This window comes from Leguminivora glycinivorella, chromosome 14, assembly GCF_023078275.1.
Source record: "Leguminivora glycinivorella isolate SPB_JAAS2020 chromosome 14, LegGlyc_1.1, whole genome shotgun sequence".
Classification (NCBI taxonomy): Eukaryota; Metazoa; Arthropoda; class Insecta; order Lepidoptera; family Tortricidae; genus Leguminivora; species Leguminivora glycinivorella.
In genome coordinates, this window is record NC_062984.1 from 20,473,932 (window position 1) to 20,499,693 (window position 25,762).

At 37.6% G+C, this 25,762-nt stretch overlaps 1 long non-coding RNA gene across 1 annotated transcript; it reads right to left on the reverse strand.

Annotated features, from left to right (window-relative positions):
• Positions 1–1,095: 1,095 nt before the first annotated feature.
• Positions 1,096–22,157, reverse strand: LOC125233338. The gene is made up of 4 exons (XR_007177845.1): positions 22,147–22,157; positions 15,834–15,839; positions 11,601–11,602; positions 1,096–1,722 (listed from the first exon to the last, which is right to left on the reverse strand). It is a non-coding gene; the product is annotated as an uncharacterized LOC125233338 (long non-coding RNA).
• Positions 22,158–25,762: the final 3,605 nt, after the last annotated feature.

The following is a 25,762-nucleotide window of genomic DNA, read 5'->3' on the forward strand; positions in this document are numbered from 1 at the left end:
GGCGACTAAAATGTGGCCTCAAATTATTTAAATATGAGGTATCATTTTAATGTCATTACGGCTACGGTTTATTCAGACGCGAGTACCAACTATTTATTTGGCAACTGAATTATTATATTGGAAACAATTTAAGAGATACAGTTTAATAGGAAAACGGCTCTCTATTACTTAATATAAAATATACAGTTCTTTTAAAATATTTATATAGCAAATTAACATAAAAAGTACATTTAAAATTTATACATCGGCACTCTTCACCTGAGCTTTCATTTTAATAAAAAAAAGGATTTTTATGAAATATAATGGTCGACAAAATATTATACTTATGGGTAAGAAATTAGGTGTTTGGGAGTGCTGGCAACTTCGTCTCTATACAATGAATTTAACTTTTCATTACGATTACTCTATCGAATCTAAGGCCGGCCTTACGCAGTCTTAAGAGGATATAGTCCATGGGCCAGTGAAGAAGTCGGTATAATTTGGGGGTACTAAGTTTCCTTTTTACAGCAGTTAGGTAGGCCTATAAGAATGTTAAAAAACAATGATTGCCATCTCAAAATGGTAGCTAAACAAAATGGCCGCCAATCCAAGATGGCGGATATTGAGTTTTAAAAAATCGACCACAACTCCAGAAGTATTGGTCCGATTTCATTTTTATTTTTTTTAAACGAAAGCTCTTTTTGTGTACTCAAATATTTGTTATATTCATTGTTTCGATAAATTCAACCATTAGTTAGTAATTAACGAAAAATATAAAAAAAATATCTTTTTTTCTAAGACTTTTTGTCAAAAATCATGTTTCTACAAAATACCTTGCATATTCTAATAAATATTTAAATGCAGAAAAATAGTGCTATTAATTACCTTTAATTTGATGTATAAAATATACAGACTTAATTTACAAAAACACATTAGAGGCTTAATTTTAATTCTGTCTTCGTTGAAATTCACCGTTGTGCATACAGTACTAAAAGCTTCAGGTCGAAGTTGTATTTCTGCAATTGTACTTACAATTAAGAAAAGAACTGAACATGTTAGTATCCGAAATCCATTAGCTTTAAGAATATAATAAAATATGTCATAGGTAAAGTACAGTTTTAGATATTTGATTATTTGTATAAAATTTCTTTAGTGATACAGCGCCAACCAACCGAGATAATACAAAATAAATAAACTAGACATAGTTGAGGTCCTATCTCATCACATTAACCTTTTGACCACCATGGGCGGATATGGCCGTCGCTGGAAATGCTTCCTAAGGACGCCAACCATGGCCATCAGTTTTGCCAATTACATTGGGGACCCATGCGGGCCTTCTTAACACCTAATTTTGCTCAAATAATCGCGATCCACGTCTGTCTGGTGTCCGGGGCACGACGTATTCTTTTTCACTATTTGGCGTTTAAAAGGTTAAGCCTAACCCTGATCCGTGTTCGAGAAAACTTATATTTAGTTAAAATAATCCTTGCATACAAAAGGTGAAGAACACACCCCAAAAGAAAAATAGTCTTGAGAAATTCACTATAATGCATTAATAAGGCAAATCTATGGAGTATCCGACTACTAAACAACGTGATATAGGTACCTACCGAATAAACCTTAATTTACGCACAGAAATATATTACTTATTACCGTTAATGTAGATTGTAGAGCCAATATCACCAATATCAAGCCTTCAAGACAATCACAGGTAACAGATTAATTTTCTCCTAATTTTTCGAACTTTTATAGCAGGCATTCCACCTTCAATCACGACTTACGTGCCATGGCCCGGCCCAAGCCCATTTTAGAGTAGCAATACGATCTCTATAATTCTGACCCGTCGCCGCATCAGCATCATCTCGTTTCGCTTCCATCGTAGAAAGACATACCGAACGTGTTGTGCTCTAATACCTCTATGCAACTTTTAGCCTCTTCATTTAGTACATTGTTAGTGTCCACGTCTCGCAAGCTTATGTCACGGTGGGAAGTACCCAGTTACACACTGATCAAACATGTTGATGGTCTCCAGTGACTGGTATCCTTGCCCTTAATACGTCCTTTAGCGTACAAAAGGCATCCAAGTCCTCCGTGTGATCTCCGCCGGCAGCGAGGCCGACCCAAGTCTCTGTATTGTGTTATGGTTCGCCACAACTCGACGTTTTGTGCCTATTTTGCGTGATGTGGGGGATTTAGCTAATCCTGCCAGCTTATCTCCTCGAGAAATCCTATTAGACCTTTAATGTTGAGTAGGAGAACTTTGGAGAGGTCTCTCGGGGTTTCTTCCTGTATGGAGCCACTCTGCTCACTCCATCACCAGGTGAGAGGCACCCTCGTCACAGGGGAATGTTCATAGCATCTGTTATGAAAATATGTTTGTTAAGTAGTCTACGATCTGTTCTGACATTGGTTACCATTCTCAGGCGGACTTTCCCTAGTTGAAGGAGCGTCTTTGTGAGTTTTCCATTGATGCTAGGCTTGGCTTGTTTGACTGCAGCATTTGATCTGGTTTTGCCAGTGTGCTGTGTGTAGTTTCATATTGAGCATACCTTGCTGAAGGACATCGGGAGAATCGGCAGTCGACCCCAGCTGCCTGGCCAGCTCGTAGGCCGCATCATCACCTCGACATCCACTGTGTCCTTTGGTCCATTGAAGGATGATTTTGTTATTATGACTTACCTCCGTTAGTCGTTTATGGCATTCCTTAACCCAACCTTTATTTGTTGTTCCGGATAACGTATCTTCTGTTACTTGTTATAAAGGCTGAAATATGGAGCTTTGGATAAGTCTGTCCTTGCCGTAACTTTCAATTTGTACATACCTCTATATGTTTAACTACTTTAACCCAACACTCACCGACGGCATACAGTTCCTCCAGCATCTGACGGGGAACATGTGCTTCTTTGAAGATGACGATGTTATCCGCATATCGAAGATAATTGAGGCATACATTTATACATCTATCATCCCTATTGAGGCTTTTATAAATGCCTACCTGTTTAAAAAGTTGGCCAGATTGCATAATCCCGGAGTTACTCTCTACTAATTAAGATTCGTCGATACGGGTGCTAACTTTTCTACTGATTCAATAGCAGGTTGCATAGAAACATTCACATTTTGGTACACCTTTTATGAAAATTCAACTCACGTGAGTAGGTAATTAAAACGTCTGTTATTAACGTCTTCTAACGTTTTTCGTTCGGTAATGACGAACAATACATGTTAATAATATTTGGCTCTACTTTAAGCGGTGATATTTGTCTCAAAGTTTGTCCATCCGGTATTTAACGGCTTCGTTGTTTAGTAATCGGTAAAATATAGGTAAGAAATATCTATTAATTCTGTACTAAAGAACATTTCTAAAGTTTGCCCGAATTCTGGGGGTGCCCTTCACTAACCCGCTCGTGCGTAGGTTTTTTTTTTTCAAATCTGAGAGTCCTTGAATGCGGAACGATTTTCAATCCGGAATACGATCTAACCCTTATACGCAAGATGATGACGGAGTATTCCGTCTCCCAGGCACAATCGCAACAGAATTGCATTGCGAATTCGCGAATATATGAGCGTAATTAGGCATTACGGAGTCCCAATTTTATTTCATTTGGCGTCCGTATCGTTGGCGTCCTTGGCAAGAATTTCCGGTGACCACCGTGGCCGTCCGTGGCGGTCAAAAGGTTAATGGTTCTACAGTCTCGACACATGTTAGTCATATACCTAGTACACTTAAATACTTAATTTTCATCATTGAGGTGTGTTGCACATATGGTATCTAAACAAATTTTATCCTAGTACTATCGAATATCTACAAACTCATGGATACTATCATGTTCTATTAACATAAACTATTATTCTAATTGTACAATTGCTAAATTTCACCACCCCCTTTCTTCCCGTGGGTGTCGTAGAAGGCGACTGTGGGATATGGGTTAAATTGTGGTGCAGGCGAGAGGCTGGCAACCTGTCACTGCAATGTCACAGTTTCGTTTTCTTTCAACCCCTTATTTGCCAAGAGTGGCACTGAAACCTGAGTAGTTTCATGTGCTTTGCCTACCCCTTCATGGGACACAGGCGTGATTGTATGTATGTTGTATGTATGTACAATTGCTAAAATAAACTAAAAACAGCATATTTGTACTCTACAACATCTTTTAGTACTGTATGCACCCCAACTGCACACATCTTTTAGTACTGTATGCACTCCAACCTGAAGCTTTTAGTACTGTATGCACAACGGTGAATTTCAACGAAGGCAGCTTTAAATTTAGCCTCTATGTGTTTTTGTAAATTAAATATGTATCTTTTATACATCAAATTAAAGGTGATTAATGGCACTATTTTTCTGCATTTAAATATTTATTAGAATATGCAAGGCATTTTGTAGAAACATGATTTTTGACAGAAAGTTTTAGAAAAAAAGATATTTTTTTTATATTTTTCGTTAATTACTAACTAATGGTTGAATTTAGCGAAACAATGAATATGACAAGTATTTAAGTACAGAAAAAGAGCTTTCGTTTAAAAAAAATAAAAATGAAATCGGACCAATACTTCTGGAGTTATGGTCGATTTTTTAAAACTCAATATCCGCCATCTTGGATTGGCGGCCATTTTGTTTAGCTACCATTTTGAGATGGCAATCATGGTTTTTTAACATCCTTATAGGCCTACCTAACTGCTGTAAAAAGGAAACTTAGTACCCCCAAATTATACCGTTTGGCAAAATTAGACCAGCTGGCCCATGGACTAATACGGTAGCGAAAATGCTAAAATGGAAGGGAGCCCCCCTTTCAACTTGGGAATTTTAGTTAAATATACAAGTGTTATTAACTAGATTTATCGAAAAAAAATTGTCCATTAAGAACAACTCAGTCAAAAGATATTTAAAAAAAATCTTTAAAATCGAGGTTCCGCTCTCGACTCTTTCCTCCTTCAAAACTTAATCAATCGGAACGAAATTTTAGAATCTGAATAACAGTAAAATAATCTATGTCGGACCGTTTAGCTTTTTTATTTAATTGTTACCAATCTTGAGTATCATACCTTTTTTTGCGCCACAATGAAAAAGGAAGTTTTTGGAATTTTTTGATTGGCTCTAGAGTCTTTAAAAAGCAGAATATCAAAAAAATCAAAACGGTCCGACACAGATAAAAATAATAACAATCTGTGTTGAAAAAATCATTGCCCTGTCTTCAAAAACCAGGGAGGAAATAGTCGAGAGCGTTTGTATGGAGAATTGACCCCTACCGTATCGTCTTAACATCACTGAAAGATTCATTTTTTTGGCAGGAAAACCTTACTTACTCAGAATATGCTTTGGCATAAATCGTTCCGCAGATTTTAAAATATCGAATCTTATGCTGGCATGATGTTCATGAGCAAAATTATTTAGGCGGTAAAAAGTTGTCCATATTTTTCCTATTTCTGTTTTGATAGCGAGTCATGTGTGTTGGGGATGCAAGATACCTAACACTCCTCCTCGCTTCGCTCGTCGTACCTAACGGTGCCTCTGGGACTGTATTTCATTTCCTTTTTGCTATCGTTGTTTTGTTTATACAAAGTATCTAAGAATCATGCCATAGCAAAATTTGGTAGGACTTATATTCTACTAAAAAAATAACCTAACCCTAACCCACTTTTCTGCTAGCAGTAAATAATTCTGTTCTTGTAATATTATACTATACGATTATCATGGTAATGTTTTTAAATACCAAACTGGCAAACAAGCATACGATCGGCCTGATGGAGAGTGGTCACCGTAATCTATGGACGCCTGCAATTCAAGGGGTATCATATGCGCGTTACCGACCCATTAGAAGCTTATACACTCCTTTTTGCTGTGTACTTATTATAAAATGATTTGGTACGCGTTCCCTTATAGAGATATTTAAATACTACTTGTGGTTTACGGGTCGCAAATACGATGTTTGAATAGAATAGAATAAACATTTTTCACGAATAAATACAGGCAAGACAAAATACACATAATATCAACAAAGAAAGGAATGAAGTGCCACGAAATAGCCTCACCTCAGCGTGTTGCTGGTTGCTGGTGACTTCCAGCGCTGATCTTCCGATGAGACCATCGGTACCTTTCAATCCGTTTTCATAAAGAAACGATTTTATATGTGTTTTAAAAAAACCTACTTCCCAATTATTTTTTTTAGTTGCCTCCGCAATTTAAATACTACTTTAAACGATGAGCTAAGTATAATTATTTAGGCGCTAACATCTATATGACTACAAATATTAAAAATCTTACGCTTTACAATACTAGGTGCCAATTATTATTTTAGTCGCCAAAGTATTGTTTAATGTTCCTCGGAAATATTTTTGTCGCTTGAAATTTGCTGCCGTTTTTTCAATAATAATGATGCTTAATATTTGAGGCTCATATATTTTATTTGTCGCCACAATATTAAAACACAGCCAAATTATATTATTGTATGCCCGACTTAACTTCTCGTTTAATATTTTAGTTGCCCGGTTAATTATATGCCATTATAAATGGGAAAGTGTGTGTGTGTTTGTTTGTCTGTCTTTCACGGCAAAACAGGACCGACGAATTGACGTGATATTTTAAGTGGAGATAGTTGAAGGGATGGAGAGTGAAATAGGCTACTTTTTGTCTCTTTCTAACGCAAGCGAAGCCGTGGGCAAAAGCTAGTATCGTATAAAAATACATAGTTTATACGAAAGCGACTGCCATCTGACCTTCCAACCCGAAAGGTAACTAGGCCTTGACACATAATAAGTTTAATAAATATTAAATTAATAAGGCGTTGACATTCAATTAATAATAAATAACTAGGTAGCTGTTTGAAACGACGCCAATGTCCACTGCCGTGTCACGCCTATCTCCCGTAACTCGAAAATCATAGTTTTGAGTAAAATCAGTTTAAAGTTTTTTTTGGTAATTCGATCTGCATTCAATACTGGTGTGGAAAAATAAAGAAAAAACTACACAGTTACATTGTAGTAAGTGTAATGCTGATGTAGATGCACAAAAAAAACATTATTTTTTGGATATATTTAAAATTATAGGCTATATAGTAGTTAGGCACGACAGGCTCCCCAAAGTCTGTTTTGCGATACCTGTTTTGCGACGTACTAACAAAGTCTGTTTTTTCCTTTAATATAAAAATGACGTACTGTAACTTTCTGCTTGTTAAAAATAAATCAAGTTACAGTAGTTAGGCACGACACGTTAACTAAAAATGTTTTTCTCAGTTGGCTTAGATACTAGTTCATAGTTGTAATAATGGTATAATTCAATCAATAAATAATTATACATCGTGTTTTTTTCGTTTTCCGTTAAATTCGACACACAGGTCCATTAATAGGAAACTCGCAGTATATCGCTTTTTGTTAAATTCTGAAAAATAAATTCATACATAATAAATGATATAATTAGTGTTAAGTGTCTGACGTCACAGGTCAAAACAAATAACATTAGAAAGTATTAAAGGTTGAACTACCCGTGTTCAGTAATTTAATTTTTTTTTTTTTGGTGAATAAGAGTTAACGCAGCAGTTTCTTAAAAAAATGTGTTTGACCTAAACAACCTTCCCTTAAAGTTGACGGAATTCAATAAAAGCACGTTGTATATAGTATTTGAATGTGTGATCAGTTAACTATATAGATACGTAATCTAGATCACATCTAGCCTTAATATGATATTAAATTTATATTTATTATGTTCTTATAAATTACGGCATAAACTAAACAAAGGATTGTCCTACTGTCCTAAATTCTAGATAAATAATGCACCTGTTTGTTTGTCAGCAGGTTGACCCAAATCTTTTGTTATCTATCCGTCCTATTGTTTAGCGAAATATGGGTTTGTGACCTCCTTATTACTACTGGCCTAGTAACCCACATTAAACAATACAACTTTTTTAAATTTAAATGTACAAGTTTTAAAACAAAAATTTCTTCAACTGTGACGGAATTTCATCAAATTACAGCAAATAAAATAAAGTCTTATAAAAAATACGTAGGATTCCGAAAATCCATTTCCTGGTAAAATGCGAAATCATTATATCGATGGAATCAGAAATCGTAGAACCGAAATAATTGGCAAAAAAGTTTTCCAATTATGTATCATTCTGCTCAGTGAGTTTCCGATACGTACTTCAATCTTTAATTTATTTATTAACAGATAATGAGATTATATAAAAAAAATGTTTAAGCAAAGACATATGTAACTCCGTATAGACAGACGGATAAAGTCTAGGAAAAAACGTACCTCAAATCCCTAGAGAAAAAGGTACGGTGGCCTAGATGGCGTTACACCTTTGGGGGACGCTCGGCTAGATGGCGCTAATATTAACATTTCACATTTTCACACATAATCAAGCTAACAATATGGGCCAAATTGTCAAAACCTAAACCTAAGGATCTAGTATTAAAGAGAGTTGTCAAAGTAAAATGTGTAATCACATTGCATAGACTGGCATCTCTTGACACAGGCTGAAAACTTTTGAACCTCAGTTTTGACAATTTGGCCCATATTCTTAGCTTGATATGTGTTAAAATGTCAAATATTAATACTAGCGCCATCTAGCTGAGCGTACCTTTTTCTGTATGGTACTGAGGTACGTTTTTTTCTTAGACTTTATCTGTCTATACGGAGTTATATACGTCTTTGGTCGAAACTGAGGTTCAAAAGTTTTAAGCTTGTGTCGAGAGATGGCAGTCTATGCACTGTGATTGATTACACATTTTACTTTGACAGTAATTCTGTATAATACTCGATCCTCTTTGGTTTAAGTTGTGTAGTAGGGAATACTGGTGATTATTTTAATATTCGGCGTAATGTTTCGGGTCAAAGGGAGCTTCATCATCAGGGTGCGTAGCTGAATGCCCAAACGCTTCACGATTCGTTTACGATTCGCTCACGATTCGGCGCTGTGCATTCGGTTACGCATTCAGACATAAGTTCTCGCAGTGCTGCACTGCTGCAGTGCACAGTGGTTATACTCCTTGCACCCGAATGCGCGAGTTACCAAACGCTGATGTATTAACGTGAGAAAAGAGCTCACACCCATCTTAAAGGCCGGCAACGCACCTCCAACACTTCTGGTGTTTCGGGTGTCCATGAGCGCAGTGATCGCTTACCACCAGGCGACCTGTCTGCTCGTTTGCCTCCTATCCCATAAAAAAAATCTTACATCCAAATCCATACTAATCCATACTAATATTATAAATGGGAAAGTGTGTATGTCTGTTTGTTTGTCCGTCTTTCACGGCAAAACAAAGCGATGAATTGACGTGATTTTTTAAGTGGAGATAGTTAAAGAATGGAGAGTGACATAGACTACTTTTTGTCTCTTTCTAACGCGAGCGAAGCCACGAGCAAAATTTATTTTTTTTAGACCAAATATTTGAATAAGAAAATTTTCAAATGGAATCGGGCGGGACATGTTGCCAGAGAGAGACAGAGAGAGTGATGGCAGGTGAACCAAAATGTTGACCGAATGGTGGCCGCTATCGGATGTAAGAAGCGGCTAGCATCCGTTGGCTCTCGTTGGGTGGACGACATTCGAAAAATTGCGGGGCCCTTCAGCCCAGCCTTTAGCCCAGGACCGGGTTAAGTGGCGTACACGAAGGGAGGCCTATGCTCAGCAGAGGACGATTAACGGTTTAAATGATGATGATGATTTGATTTGAATACGGCCAATACGGTTAAGTGCGACATAAGAAGTATGTCTGCTCTTCACAATTGACCTTTTTAATGACGGGTTGTTATATGTTTGACGTGTTTGTCTGTCTGTGTGTGTGTGTCTGTCTGTGGCATCGTAGCTCCCGAACGGATGAACCGATTTAAATTTAGTTAGAAAATCGGTCCACTATATCGGTTTTTTTTTTTAATTTTTTCTACTCCCGTACTGTTATTCGTGAGTTACAAGGTCGTGCATAGAACTTAAAAACCCTACATAAAAGATGTCAGGACAAGTCTATCTAGTCTATACCCTGAAAACATTTAGTAGAAGTAGCACGATATAGCTGTTACAGTTCAGTAAATACATTGCTACCAACTTAACAAACCAATTCGCAGAGTCGAGACTCCTTCGTTTTCTGCTGCGTTCATTGGCGACGCGTCGAATCGCATTCAAATGTATGAGAACTCGATTCAACTCGGCTCGATTCGTCTTAGTGGCCAGGCTTCAAAGAACCATACCATAGACAGTTTTATTTTCATGTTTGCACTGAAACTGCATATTCAAAATGGTAGGCGGTCCACTAGATAACTAAGATGACTGAAAGTAGGTATTTGTTGATTTATAATTTTCTTTCAAAATAAGTGCTTGGTCGTAGAAAAAGTATTGTATGCAACGGTGTTTAACTGAGTCAAAAAATGCTCGTGGCGTCTTTATTAACAATTTTCGGCTTCGCCTCAAATTGTTACCCACGCCACTCACCTTTTTTGACCTCTCTTAACCACCAGTTGCATAAAATACTATTAATTACTCATTGTCACTGGTGTAAGGTCAGTGCGGGCAAGACCGGCATAGTTTATTTGAAATAAAGTTTGAGTAGATAAAACTCTATAATTAATGTAGTCTGCCGTAATGCGCATGGTCCTATTGGGTAGCAAATATTATATTTTACAAACCTTTTATAATATTTTGGCGAAATAAGGTAATTTTAAGTGATAAAAATCTCATTTTTTAAGGCTCGGCGGGTTGACCGTCCCCCCGCGGTGAGCACGGGAAGACCGACTAGTGCTTGTTGTCCCGTAATTTCATATGAGACTAGGTTCCAAAACCATGATCGTTGTTATTTTACGTAATAACAGGGCAGAATGTGCTAGATAATTAATAAAATAACGTTGAAATTTTAAACATAGAAGCATTTTTCCATTTATAAGGCAAGACCGATATGTCCCGTAGATGGGGTTCATAACCTTTTCTTTTCAGGTCCAATTTAGTCACGATATTACAGGCTCATATAAATCCAACTACTTATTTGTTTTTGAAACTTGGTTATTAAGTAAAGGTAATAGGATATTAGGTACATGAAATAGTTTGGTAACATTTCTTAGCAATGTCCCAGACATTATCAAATATGTTTTCAGGGGTGCTGATTTCAAAATTAATGACCAATTTGGAATCTGATATTACTGACTATCACTTTGACACAAAAGTCGTCATGGTTGTCGCCAAATAAGTTTTCGGAGGTGCTGATTTCAAAATTAATAAACAATCTGGAATCTGACATTGCTGACTGTCACTTCGACGCAAAAGTCGTAATAGGTGTCGTCAGATAGGTTTCTAAAATTAATGACTGATTTGAAATCTGACATTGCTGACTGTCACTTTGACACAAAAGTCGTCTGGTGTGTCGTCAAATAAGTTTGCGGGGGTGCTGATTCCTAAATTAATGATCAATTTAGAATTTGATATAGTTGACTGTCAGATTGAATTAAAAGTTTTCATGGGTGTCATCAAACAGTTTTTTGGCTGTAATGGTTATTGGAATGAGCACCCCCGAGAACCTGTTTGACCACACCCATGACCACTTTTGTGTCAAAGTTACAGTCATCAGCAATGTCAGATTCCAAAGTGGTGTTTAATTTTTAAATCAGCACTCCCGAAAACATATTTGATGACACCCATGACCACTTTTGTGTCAAAGTGGCAGTCCGCAATGTCAATTAAGGGTCGGGTAGCCGTAAAATAGTCGGTCAAAACCGTTTTAAGGGTACCTATACGGTCCCTGTTGGGTAATGCTGATTATAAAAATAATGACCAACTTGAAACCCTACTCTCTTTTGAAATATTTGTCGCCGCATTTTGCACACTCTACATAACAAAAATAATAAAAAACGGGTAGAACTTATGATAATTCTACCAACTTATATATGATGATGAATAATGCAGTGTAGGCTTACTTCTGTTCACCTCTTATCATTCTTCACAACCATGTCACATATATTTTATTTTTACTTAATACTTTCGAATGATTTTAGTAACACCATACGAATTATTACCAAAACTGTATTTCGAAGTTAAAATCAAAAACGGTACAACTACCATAAGCCAAAAACGTACTTATATATTGATATCGTTTACACTCGACTTATTTTCAATAAAGCCTAAAAAAGGTTGGCAACTCCTTGTTTATCATATGCCGGTCTTGCCTTTCTCTTTTATGCCGGACTTTCTGAGTAGGCACAATTTCTAAGTTACATATTTCAGAACATAAAACTAGAAATTGAGCGCGTTTTGAGTAGATTAATAGTACTAGTCAGAAAGAACGGTTATTAAATGACTTACGTTACATATAAAATATACAAATATTCCGACTGCTTCTATTTTATTTTAATTTTTTGCGGAACCATGTTGAACTCGGTGTTCGAGCTCGAAACACAAATCAAGATTATTGTTAACTAGTGTTCGTCCTAGGGATATGTATTGAAGACCAATGGCTTGAGGATGAAAAACTAGTATACCTTCGGAGGTGTGAGAGGCGTAGATATATAAACACAAAAGTTATAGTCAATAGACGGTCTTTCCGGGTAGACGGTCTTCCCACACTGATCTTATTTGCGAGTATAAAATTTTGCTAAGTACTTGCTACTTACGATGAGTGGTAAACGTATGAACTCTCAATAAACACTGATGATTGGTTTAAACAGGCTAAATGTGAAGGACACACACACTTACCCTTATGACATACTTACCCGTATTGACCTCTTCTCGTCTTTTGGCCAGAAACGTCTCTGAATGCCTTACTTACCCGTGTTGGCCTTACGCCGTGGCTTGCATGGGCGGTCGCGCGATGGTCGCGCGACGGCGATGCGACGCATACGAAATCAAACCTTATCGATATGGAAGTATGAGACGCGACGGCGACGGTCGCGCGACCGTCGCCCACGCAAGACACGGCGCTAATACAAAGTGGCATGGTTGTTGCAGGAATTATTGTTTTATACCCACAATATGAAGGGATATGCTTCCTTCTTTGCTTTGATGTAATGTAGCTTATTTGAAATCCTTTGGAATAAATAATCCTCATAAGATCACTTGTCTGTGTCCAAACATCAAAGGTAACTAGGTGTAAATTTGTATTAGATATTTGCTAATTATTTAATAATGGATTAGGCACTGGTCCCACCGCGAGCTAGTAAGCTATGAGCTATTTATTGGCTATAAAAACGAACAAAAGATAATCACCCCCGTGTAAATAAAAGAGACACGGCAATGTTTATAGTTACTTGCCCAGCGGTGAGCTATTAATATCGCCGTGTCTCTTTTATTTGCACGGGAGTGCTTTTGATCGTTTTTATAGCCGGTAGCTCATAGCTTACTAGCTCGCGGTGGGACCAGTGCCTTAATATGTAGGTAGGTACTTCAAAAATGTTTTCAAAATATCATTGCCTTAGATGATACACACTTACGACTTCAAGATATGTATTTACTTGGGTATAGGTCGGTGCTGTTTAGTACATAGTAGATCAATGACTAGTTATAATTGTTTAGAGTGTGTGCTAAGTACCTAAGTTTCCTGGATTTATTTTTATTAAGGTCAGTGCGGGCAAGACCGGCATAGTTTATTTAAAATAAAGTTTGAGTGGATAAAACTCTATAATTAATGTAGTCTGGCGTAATGCGCATGGTCCTATGAGATAGCAAATATTATATTCTACAAAGCTTTTATAATATTTTGGTGAAATAAAGTACTTTTAAGTGATAAAAATCACATTTTATAAGGCTCGGCGGGTTGACCGTCCTCCCGCGATGAGTACAGAAAGACCGTCTAGTGATTGTTGTCGCGTAATTTCATATAAGACTAGGTTCCAAAATCATGATCATTGTTATTTTACGTAATAACAGGGCAGAATGTGCTAGATAATTAATAAAATAACGTTGAAATTTTGAACATATTAGCATTTTTCTATTTATAAGGCAAGACCGGCATAAGTCCCGTAGATGGGGTTCATAACTTTTTCTTTTCAGGTCCAGATAGCATAGTACTGTTTTTCCAACGAACACCTGCGATACAATAGGCTCATATAAATCCAACTACTTATCTGTTTTTGAAACTTTTTCATTAAGAAAAGGTAAATAGGATATTAAGATACGTGAATAGGTTTGGTAACATTTCTTACCAATGCTTGGTTTTTCTATAGTTACTACTAGAGTTACCACCTACCTGAGCTACCACCCCTGAAAACATATTTGACGACACCCATGACGACTTTTTGTCAAAGTGACAGACAGTAATGTCAATTAACGGTCGGGTAGCCGTAAAATAGTCGGTCAAAAGTGTCAAAACCGTTTTAAAGGGTATCCATACGGTCCCTGTTGGGTAGTGGTAATTTTAAAAATAATGACAACTTGAAACCCTACTCTCTTCTTTTATATTTGTCGCCGCATGTTGCACAATCTACATATACTTAAACAAAAATAATAAAAAACGGGTAGAGCTTACGATAATTCTACCAACTTAAATATGATGATGAATAATGCAGTGTAGGCTTACTTCTGTTCACCTCTTATCATTCTTCACAACCATGTCACATATATTTTATTTTTACTTAGTACTTTCGAATGATTTTTAGTAACACCATACGAATCATTATCAAAACTGTATTTTGAAGTTAAATTCAAAAACCGGCCAAGAGCGTGTCGGGCCACGCTCAGTGTAGGGTTCCGTAGTTTTTCGTATTTTTCTCAAAAACTACTGAACCTATCAAGTTCAAAACAATTTTCCTAGAAAGTCTTTATAAAGTTCTACTTTTGTGATTTTTTTCATATTTTTTAAACTTATGGTTCAAAAGTTAGAGGGGGGGGGCGCACTTTTTTTTCCTTTAGGAGCGATTATTTCCGAAAATATTAATATTATATTGATTTAAACTAACACGATCTTCACTCATATTATTAAATTAAAACGGGACTTAATCGCGTAAAACTTACGTTTTATATTTAACCCGACGTTTCGGACATGACATTACGTCCGTGGTCACGGGTAGACTCAGTCTACCCGTGACGTTACGTTACGTTACGTTAATATTATCAAAAAACAATCTTAGTAAACCCTTATTCATTTTTAAATACCTATCCAACAATATATCACACGTTGGGGTTGGAATGAAAAAAAATATCAGCCCCCACTTTACATGTAGGGGGGGTGCCCTAATAAAACATTTTTTTCCATTTTTTATTTTTGCACTTTGTTGGCGTGATTGATATACATATTGGTACCAAATTTCAGCTTTCTAGTGCTAACGGTTGCTGAGATTATCCGCGGACGGACGGACGGACGGACGGACGGACGGACGGACGGACGGACAGACAGACATGGCGAAACTATAAGGGTTCCTAGTTGACTACGGAACCCTAAAAACGGTACAACTATCATAAACTAAAAACGTACCTATTATATTGATATTGATTACACTCGACTAATTTCCAATAAAGCCTAAAAAAGGTTGGACACGCCTTGTTTATCATATGCCGGTCTTGCCTTTCTCTTTTATGCGCGACTTTCTGACTAGGCACAATTTCTAAGGTACATATTTCAGAACATAAAACTAGAAATTGAGCGCGTTTTGAGTAGAATAATAGTATTAGTCAGAAATAATGGTTATTAAATAACTACGTTACATACATGATATAAAAATATTCCGACTGCTTCTATTTTCTTCTAATTTTTTGCGGAACCATGTTGAACTCGATGTTCGAGTTCGAAACGCGAATCAAGTTTATTGTTAACTAGTGTTCATCCTAGGGATATGTATTGAAGACCAATGTATTAAGGATGAAAAACTGCTATACCTCCGAAGGTGTGAGAGGCGTAGATATATAAACACAATAGTTATAGTCAATAGACGGTCTTTCCGGGTAGACGGTCTTCTCCACACTGACCTTACCAGATTATAATTTTTGCCTTTCGCAGTTTCAACCATTTTATTTTTCCTTAATGTTCACAAAAAGGCTTTAAAGTTATATTTACAAATATTTATTCATTTTATAATACAACTATTACAAGTAGATAGGGACACTGTTTAAATAAATAATTGACAAGCCTATGAACCCTTTAAAGGTTTCTAATATACATATAATACATAATTATACCAAACACTTCACAAATACGATTTTTGATAAAAAATGGCTGCAGCACATTTATTTTACCTGTAAGAGACAGAAAAAAGATGGCTAAGTAAACTAAGTAACCTAAGGCACTGGTCCCACCGCGAGCTAGTAAGCTATGAGCTATCGGCTATAAACACGAACAAAAGATAATCACTCCCGCGTAAATAAAAGAGACACGGCGATGTTTATAGTTACTCGCCCAGCGGTGAGCTATCAATATCGCCGTGTCTCTTTTATTTGCACGAGAGTACTTATCTTTTGTTCGTTTTTATAGCCGATAGCTCATAGCTTACTAGCTCGCGGTGGGACCAGTGCCTAAGTAACTCATTTTTTGTAATTGAGCATTTAAAGAAAAAGTGTAGTTTTGGGTCATTTGTAGGGATAATCACAAGGAATCAATAAATAAAATAAAAATAAAACTTTCATGACGTAATTTTAATATTCGGTTTCCTCATACACAGTGTATTAAGTAATACTAAACCACCTTTACTCAGCATTATAACTATTTAGCAACATTTCTAATGCACGAAACTATCCCATTTGACTATTTAGGGTTATCAAGAATGAAGTAAGGTCAAAACGGGTAAGTGTGTCATAAGGAAAGTCTGGCTTTCACATTTGGACTATTTAAACCTCAGAGGAAAAAATTCTATAGAGAGGACAAGCCGCGCGCGGCCTGGTCGCAGATGTAGGCCCATTGGGCCTACCTACACCGCCGCCAGTTCGCCGTCCGCTGTCATCGAGTGTACACGCGCGCTGTTCACCGACGAAAAACGAGTTTTATCAAAAATGCCGAAGTGTGCAATAATAACTTGCAAACATCGCAGTGACCTGAATAATTTCCAAGCCGATAGGATAACATTTCATAGGTAAATACTATTTATTTCCTTTTATATTTCACATAAAACACGAATTCAACGTAATACTCCGAGTTGTACCATGTAACCTTACGTTTGCTTGTGCTTTAAAACGTTCATTATACATTGCGGCTACACAAGGAACATATTGTAAACAGTGTAGTGTTTTGCGCCGCAATGAACGGTGTACAAAACGATTCACGCAGTGAGACATTTTTCTCGGCGCTCGCTTATCGTTCGCGTGTACACATACATTGAAATGATGCGCGTGTAAACGTCAGCTATGATCAGTGTTTACTTGCACAGTTCAAGCCCGGCAGGGTGATTTAAACGGCTCAGTTCAAGCAGGGGCGGCTCACTCCGCGATTCTATCGCCGCGCTACAAGTACATCCTGGCGGCCGCGAGTTCGCGGCCTACTCAGGGGTGGCGCGCGTTCTCACGGAATGCACGTTTGCACTTTATATTGTTACTTTACGTCGCGAGGTTTTTTTAAGCGGTATCCGCGTGTGGAATGGCTAATAATACTTAGTTAAATAGACATATTGAATAAAATTAATACCATAAGACATTCTTACACAGATCTACTATTGATTAAGTCCCACGGAAAAGTTCAATAAGGCTTGTGATGTTGGAACTTGAACAAAAATATATAAAGTACAGTATATGTACCTAGAAAGTACCCAAGACTTGAATATAACAGTATAACATTTTATGTGAGTATTAATTCGTATGGATCCATAGGTAACCCTATCATCGGATGCCGCGCACGTGCGGCTCGTTTCTTTGTCAGAATTTTGTAGGTATTTAAAAAGGCAGCAATTCGGGAACATCAAAGCAGTGGGCCTTCTGTACTTGTACTATTATATATTCTGTGGTTCAAGTAGCAAAAGTATGAACTCGCAAATACACCTGTGACCCATCATCATCATCCTTCCGTTATCCCGGCATTTGCCACGGCTCATGGGAGCCTGGGGTCCGATTTGACAACTAATCCCAAGCGTGACAGCGGTGAGCGGCAGGCATACGTGCGAATGAAAAGTCCCATCGCTGTGTCTCGCTCCAATATATGGCCGCCGCTCACCGCTGTCGCGCTTAGACCAATGTCGTGGGAGCCGTTAGGTGCTCGTATTGACCTTACCCTAATTATCTTATCTGTAGCACACCTCGGACACTGGCGATTAAATACATATATGAGAGGCGCGTTCCTAGCACACAGTCTAAGTTCGTGTAGGTGAACGCGTAGGTATGTATGAGTGAAATATGACATGTCGACTGTTCGCGTTTTTGACAGGCGGTAACTGTGTAACCGAGAGGGGGTGGGCGACACTTTCAGTGGGGAATGGGAGTGGCCATACTGTACGATGGTACTCTTTATTATACTGTATCTTTAGGGAACGCAAACGGATGAAGTCGTATACCTACCTTAATAATTGCTACGTAGCAATGAGAGTTGGAGCCGGAGTCACCCGAGCGGGACAGTGTCCCACAACTGGTGGCACAGACATTGGTGCTACAGAGCGTCTGCTGGTGCCTCTGTTCGTTCCTTGGAATAACTGTATCCGACTACTAAAAGGTAACTGTCGAGAACTGAAAAATACAAAAGGGCATATGTATGATTTTTTTACACGATTCTACTAGTTATTACATTACTAAAAATAAATGTAAAACATCGAAAATATATTTATTTATTTTATTTATTTAAACTTTATTGCACAAATTATCAATAAAAAGTACAAATGGCGGACTTAACGCCTTAAGGCATTCTCTGCCAGTCAACCATCGGGCAAAACAGAAATAGTTAGTTTGGTGCACAAGATTATAAAAGCCAGTATGAGATTGTAACGATTAAATACAAGTCGATACCTACTATTATAAAATAAACATACACAAATACAATAAGTAAACCTACATATGTATATATTAGAACACATATATAACCTAAAAACTAAAAAAAATGAATTAAAATCGCTATCATTTACGGGCAATTTAAACGCGGCCATTTTGGAGCGCTCGATCGAGCGTAATCTGACGTCACACGTCTGGCTTAGCAAAACCTGTGACAATGAGTAAAATAGCTTAAGCTAGGAACATATTACGCGGACGTACGCGGTCGCGCGTCCGCGACCGATAAGTGTGCACAGTCTTAAGACATCCAGCGCGCTAGGTGACGTCCGGACGTCCGTGCGCTCAAGGCCACGTCCACGACCTACGTCAGATAGTTTGCACGGTTCAGTGTATTTTCATTGTCTAGATCGCCGACTGCGGACGCTCGACCGCGCACGTCCGCGTAATATATTCCTAGCTTTACCCGTATTGACCTTATTTGGAGCCTGTCGTATCCCAGTGATGCTGAGCAAAGATCTAGGTACCTACCTACCCTAATTTTACAAGATTTAAAAACGAACACTTACTGATTGTACAAATTGCAACTAAGACAAACGATAAGAAGGCGTCTTTCCACATATCTTTTTGCAGCAGAACAGCAAATAATCCTATTATTGAGACTATTAGTTGCATTAATAGAATTAATGTGAATAATTGTTTATATAATAATATATTCTGTGAACAAAACGTAATGTTTAGGATTTTTTTTATCGTATGGCATAGGTATGTCGTTTCTCTACTTTTAAATATTTTTTTTTATGGGATAGGAGGCAAACGAGCAGACAGGTCGCCTGATGGTAAGCGATCACTCCCGTGTTGTTATTTGTCATTTACAGTGACGTGCATAGATCGATCGTTAAAAGTGTTAAAACCCTACATAAAAGATGCCCGGCCCCGCCCGGCGCCCCGCGTACCCACGCATACGATTTAGCTCTTAAAGTATTGTGGATATAGCGTGGGTGCGCGGGGCGCCGGGGCTGGTGACGGCGCGGGGCGGGGGAGTGCGAGCGACAGGGTGAGTGCAGGAACAGAGGGGAGGCCGACGCGTCAAAATACAGGAAACAGTGTGAATTTCACGAAAGTTGTTCAAGAAAACTATTAAAAACTAAGTGCATGGTCGTAGAAAAAGTATTGTATGCAACGGTGTTTAACTGAGTCAAAAAATACTCGTGGCGTCTTTATTAACAATTTTCGGCTTTGCCTCAAATTGTTACCCACGCCACTCGTCTTTTTTGACCTCCTTTAAACGCCGTTTGCATAAAATACTATGAAAAGTCAAGTCTTTTAATGTTTTATTGAAATTTAATTTTAGTAGGTACCGTCAAACATGCCAAAATAAACTTCTATGGTAAAAACGGTGTCAGTCTGTCAGTCAATGTAACATATAATTTGTAAATTGTTTATTCCAACATAATAAAATAAAATAAAGAATCTTACCTGCTGAATCCCACAAAATATGAACAAAATGCAAACCACTATAGCTATAGCAAAATATATACAGCCAGTGATTTTCACGACGCTGGCTACATAATCTGGAACATACAAACACACATACAAAACCAGAATTAATGGATTGTTTGAGGAAATATTAAATATACGGTGTAACATAAGGCAATCGAATAATTTAATAGCGCATTCCTCATCATATTAGAAGAGTAAAAGGTCATGTAAAGTTTTCTGGATTTCGCTTGCTTTCAAAGCTATAGGACTTATAGGCATTAAAAAAAATAGGCTACTTGCCTCCTAGTCAAATCAGGCAGGCAATTATGGTTAATGATAAAATATCAGGCCGTCCCTATCTCACTATTTGTAAGTGGGATAGGGACGGCGATGTTTTTTTATTTATGGCGCGACCATGATTGCCCTGCAGCTTCTTTCAAGATCTAATCTCTAATCAAAGATCTAATATGGAATTAATATGAAATCGAATTGAGTGACGTCACGGTCAATTCAGTTACTTTATATATTTCTACCTTACCTGGCTTAATAAATAGATATAGGATTTAAAAATAACTTTTATCCATGTTTTTCTTATATTTATCTGATGCTTTATTTCGTACATGGTATAAAATATTGTTTTTAAGTACAGTCAAGTTCCCTATTACTTATTATTTCTCAGAACATGATGCCGTTATCGGACATAATCTAGTTAGATTCATACGCGTTGTTAGATATCAAAAATTAACTTGTGACTCACTGCAATATTTTAATAGAAAAAAAATATGTATTATTTTTATTTTAAGTGCCAGTTTTAGGAATAAAATTTACTTTTTACGTGAAAATACATCCAATAAAATTAAAAAAATACACAAAAATGTTTTTTGACAAAATTTGCTTGACTTATTTTTATTTTTATTTTGCCCTCAGAAATGCGTAGTTAGAAACTGGGTTTCCTCATGTTACACCGTGTATATTTAGGTATATTTAGTTCAGTAGAATGTTAGAATGTATTATTATATATTCTGTGGTAGAATAGTGAAATCGTACGAGTATAATTGGCTCTGTGTTACTATTTTTATTGTTACTATTATAGTTCAAAGCTATTGGTTCGCGTGTGCCTTCCTAAACCTTGACTTTGTCGGAATCGTCGACGAGCAAGTAACACTTAAGCTGAGTTTAGACCAGCAAGTTATTGCTGCAAGTTTTGAGACGCAACTAGTGAGTGGCAAATATCTACATCTCTTTCTTGCATATACTTATGTCTCAAAACTTGCAGCAATAACTTGCACGTCTAAACTCAGCTTTAAAATATTGATTGAAAATGTAGGGGCGAAGGTTTAAAAGCTCCGCCACACATGCGCGTTTTGAGAGCGTAGGCGGAGCGTTAGCGGAGCGCAATGATAGCGGTGCGCCGGACGAACGCTGGCGTTACGCCCAGCGGACGCCGGCGGGAACTAACGAGCGCGGATTGCGAGCGGAACGCCAGCGTTCGTCCGGCGCACGCTACGCTATCAAAACGCTTTATGTATGGCGGAGGCTTAATTCCTATAGAAAATTTGAATTTCGCGCCTTTTTTTAGTTCCAAGATTCGGTTGACCGTTTTTATGCAGGTACTGCGTAGAATACGTTTGTAGAAAAGTTATTGACTGGATGCTGTGGCTATATATACCTACCAGTGCCTGTAGGAGTGAGAATTAATGTATAACAGCCTAAAATTGATCGGAATATAACGACCACGACTATCACAAGGCAGCCGATTCGAAGATTTAAACTAAAACAGCAGGTTTTCACTCTACATGTGAACTCCATAATAACAGTAAATAACTATTATAATGTATAATTCTATAGTATAATTATTCAACGTCGCATTAATAATGTCAGTGACGTTTCTGAGCTTTCATAGACTTTCATATAACGAAGAACGGAGGTTATAGGTACTTACTTTATACCAGAGAGAATGGATGTAAAGAATTATTGTCAAAGATAAATTTATAGTCGATGTAGGGAACAAATCAAATTATTTTATTAAATATTTTTTATTTGATTTTTTTACTACTATATATAAATTATAAACTGAAATAGATACCATACACTAAAGAAAAAGCGATCAAGCCCACTGGTGGCGAAGCCAGGAATCGAACCCGGGTCTCCAGCTAACGCGGCTGACGTGCTAAAACGGTTACACCACCCCGACCGCCGAGGTACCCGTCGAAATTTCTCTAGTGTATGTTATCTCCACAGAGAACCTCCTATAGAGTAGCAGTCTTGTATATTTTGTTCGCGATACGAGTCACCAGTGCCAGGGGTGCGAGGAGCGGGCGGGGAATGTGTTAAGCGCGCTGTGATTGGCCGTTTCAAGGACGGCGGGCAGTCGCGCCAGGTGAAAGGGACTGTCCCTTTACTGACGCGTAAGTGGCCAATGTAAGTTGACCTATACCGGCTCTGAATAAATTATAAATATGACTTTTATGTGGAATGTAATGATGACGTCTGTTTTTAAATTTGAGCTTCTTGTTACCTTTCCACACTACAGGTGGACATCTTTAAGACATCAAAATACCCTTTTTCAATTTTTTTACTGCGAAAAACAGGCGCTGCTTTCGGGTCTGTTACTTGGTCGCTACTGATCGGGCACGGCGAGCGCCCGCGCTTATATCAGTGCAAATACTAGGAAGGCTGGCGACCGCGAGTCGTCTTGTAATGGATGTCTATAGGGGTTGGTCTGTGGTTATCTTATCTCTGAAGGCTAGGCGCCTTTGACCAACTCTAAGGGCGAGCAATTTGTGCTTGCACCTCCTATATGAATCCTTTTGCAGGATTACGATATAGCGAGAGAGATGGCGCTTTTTCTTTAGTGTATGGTATCTATTTCAGTTTAGAAATTTGTAGTGTTTAGTGACTGCTTAGTGAGTGAGTGAGTGCTGAGTGCTGGTGAATGCTATCTCTCGATACATGATTATTACTGAAACTTAGTGTTGACAATGTATTGTGATCATAACCATGTAATGTTACTTATCGATAAAATAGACACAGAATTGCGTCAAGTGTTGTAAAATAGGCCACTGATATTCGGTTCTCTTTGCTGCCCATAAATATGCTCATCGTCCATTACTGGGGTACATACCTTTAAAAATTTGGACACACGCAGTTTCTCAGGGTTTTGATAAATAATGGTATTGTTTTATGGTATCATTCGTAATCGCTAAATTCCTTGTAATAACTGTACACCACCCAAACACTGAACATATTCAAAACTGAAAAAGAACACTTAGATTAAATAGTGAATCAAACACAGCATAAAGCAACATTCAGAGTTAGGCACCTATGAGCTATCGACTATAAAAACGAACAAAAGATAAGCACTCCCGTGCAAATAAAAGAGACACGGCGACATTGATAGCTCACCGCTGGGCGAGTAACTATAAACATTTCAAAATATTCTTACGTGTAAAAAATATGGCAATTGATATATGGAGAAAAAAACGTCGTGTAGAAATTATCATTAATACGAAAATTGTTGTATCTATGAAAAGTTTCACTGGCAACGCATAGATGTACATTGTTAATGCCCAATACATATCCTGTAAAAGAAAAACAAACATAATTAAAATCTGTATACTACGGTACTGAATGCAATACATTTTTTTCTACACCCGAACTGTTATTTGTCATTTACAGGGCCGTGGATAGATCTTTAAAACCCCACATGAAAGTCTATTCCCCAAAGCCAGCCCCCGCGCGCTTCCCGCGCATGCGCGCAGTAACGAACAAAATTGGAAACGCATTGTTTGGCTCTGTAACGATGGCAACGCATTGTTATAACGTTACTGCTGACGTGCGCGGGACGCCAGCGGGGGATGGCTTTTGGCAGCTGGCTTGAGCACTGGCAGTGCAAACCTTTGCGTCAAAATATAGGAGTGGGAATTTTACGAAAGTTATTCTAGAAAACTATTAAAAACTAAGTGCATGGTCGTAGAAAAAGTATTGTATGCAACGGTGTTTAATCGAGTCAAAAAATACTATTAAAAAATTACCATATACACTCCAAACACCAAAAACAAAATGCTGGATATTATTGTAAATATGCAATCCATGTACACCATAAATGTTAAAACGTAACCTGAAAGTGAAAAATACAATAAGGAAATTTAATTTAATTGGAATTATCTGTTTTTATATTTGTAAATATCATAAATCCGACCCGGGATGTGCCGACAACCTCTGATCGCCCCTGAAGTGGCTCAGCGGAAATGGAGATGGATCGGTCATACCCTTCGAAGAGGAGCTACCAACAGCGCCAGTATCGCGTTTGAGAAGGCTTTCCTCCTCAGCGCAATTATTACAATATATTTAATACTTTTAATATCTAAAATCTATAAATATTGTATTTTTATGTCAAATACTACAGATGACAATAATTTATTGTGCCAAATTCGATATGAGTCTAGTAGCCTATCCCTTTCCGACCGGTTTGATATAATCCTGCAAATTATTTAAAAAAAATCTGGACAGAAAGTAAATTGTATTTTCGGGCTCAAACCTATACCGATCGAATCTGCAGACACTAGCAACACGTAATAATAGTAAATACCTTAGGTTGGCCGGGTCAGTCGGTCGCAGGACATGTTTGAAGATGGCGCGGTATTTTGGTGAGAGTAGTGAACCCACGTAAGTTCATAATTTCGTATATTTTTGGTGACAAACCTTTTATTTAATGCATGATTTTTACTGTTAAAGAGCTAGTGGTCTTATTAATTATGAATTAAGACTAAAATTAAGTGATTTCGTGTTATTAATAAGATCGTAAAAAAGAAGTGCACGAATTTGTAGGTTCGGTCGTAGCCCGTAATCCGTTTGCCATAAATATCTGCACGTTTAGGTGTATTCGGCCTTTGGGCGTAAAATGAATTTCGAACAAATAATCAAATATTTTCGCGGTTTATTACAAATTTCGGTTTGTAATTCAATATTTATATTCTATAGGGCGTCCATTAAGTGATGAACAAATCCTTGAAATTTTGTGCAATGGTGAAATATCAGATACTGAAAATTTTGACAAGGGCCTTGAAGAATCAACTTATTACCTTTTTGAATGGCGTGACAACGAAAGTTTGGAGGTTGACCAGCTGTTTTTTGAACCTTCGTCTTCAAATACTTTAACTGATTTAAAAATACACGATCTGTCAATTGTTTCTGAGACGCAATGATAATGATTTAGCTTTGGTGAATGCATGGAGGGCATACGTACAAAATTGTTTGCGACGCCATGGGCCTCCCTAGACGCAAAGTACTTATACTAGATTTCCGCTTGGAAATCTTTGCAATGCTCATTAAAGCACCAAGAAAACGGCGTAATGAATAGAGAAGCATGTTCGAATGACGTTTCACATGGTAAAACACCTGTGAGGCCCAGAAAGAGTCAGAGCTCGCCAGCCCCTTGCATCTATCATATTTGATAGTTATTAATCATTTGCCTAAATTTGACGATATGAAATCCCCCA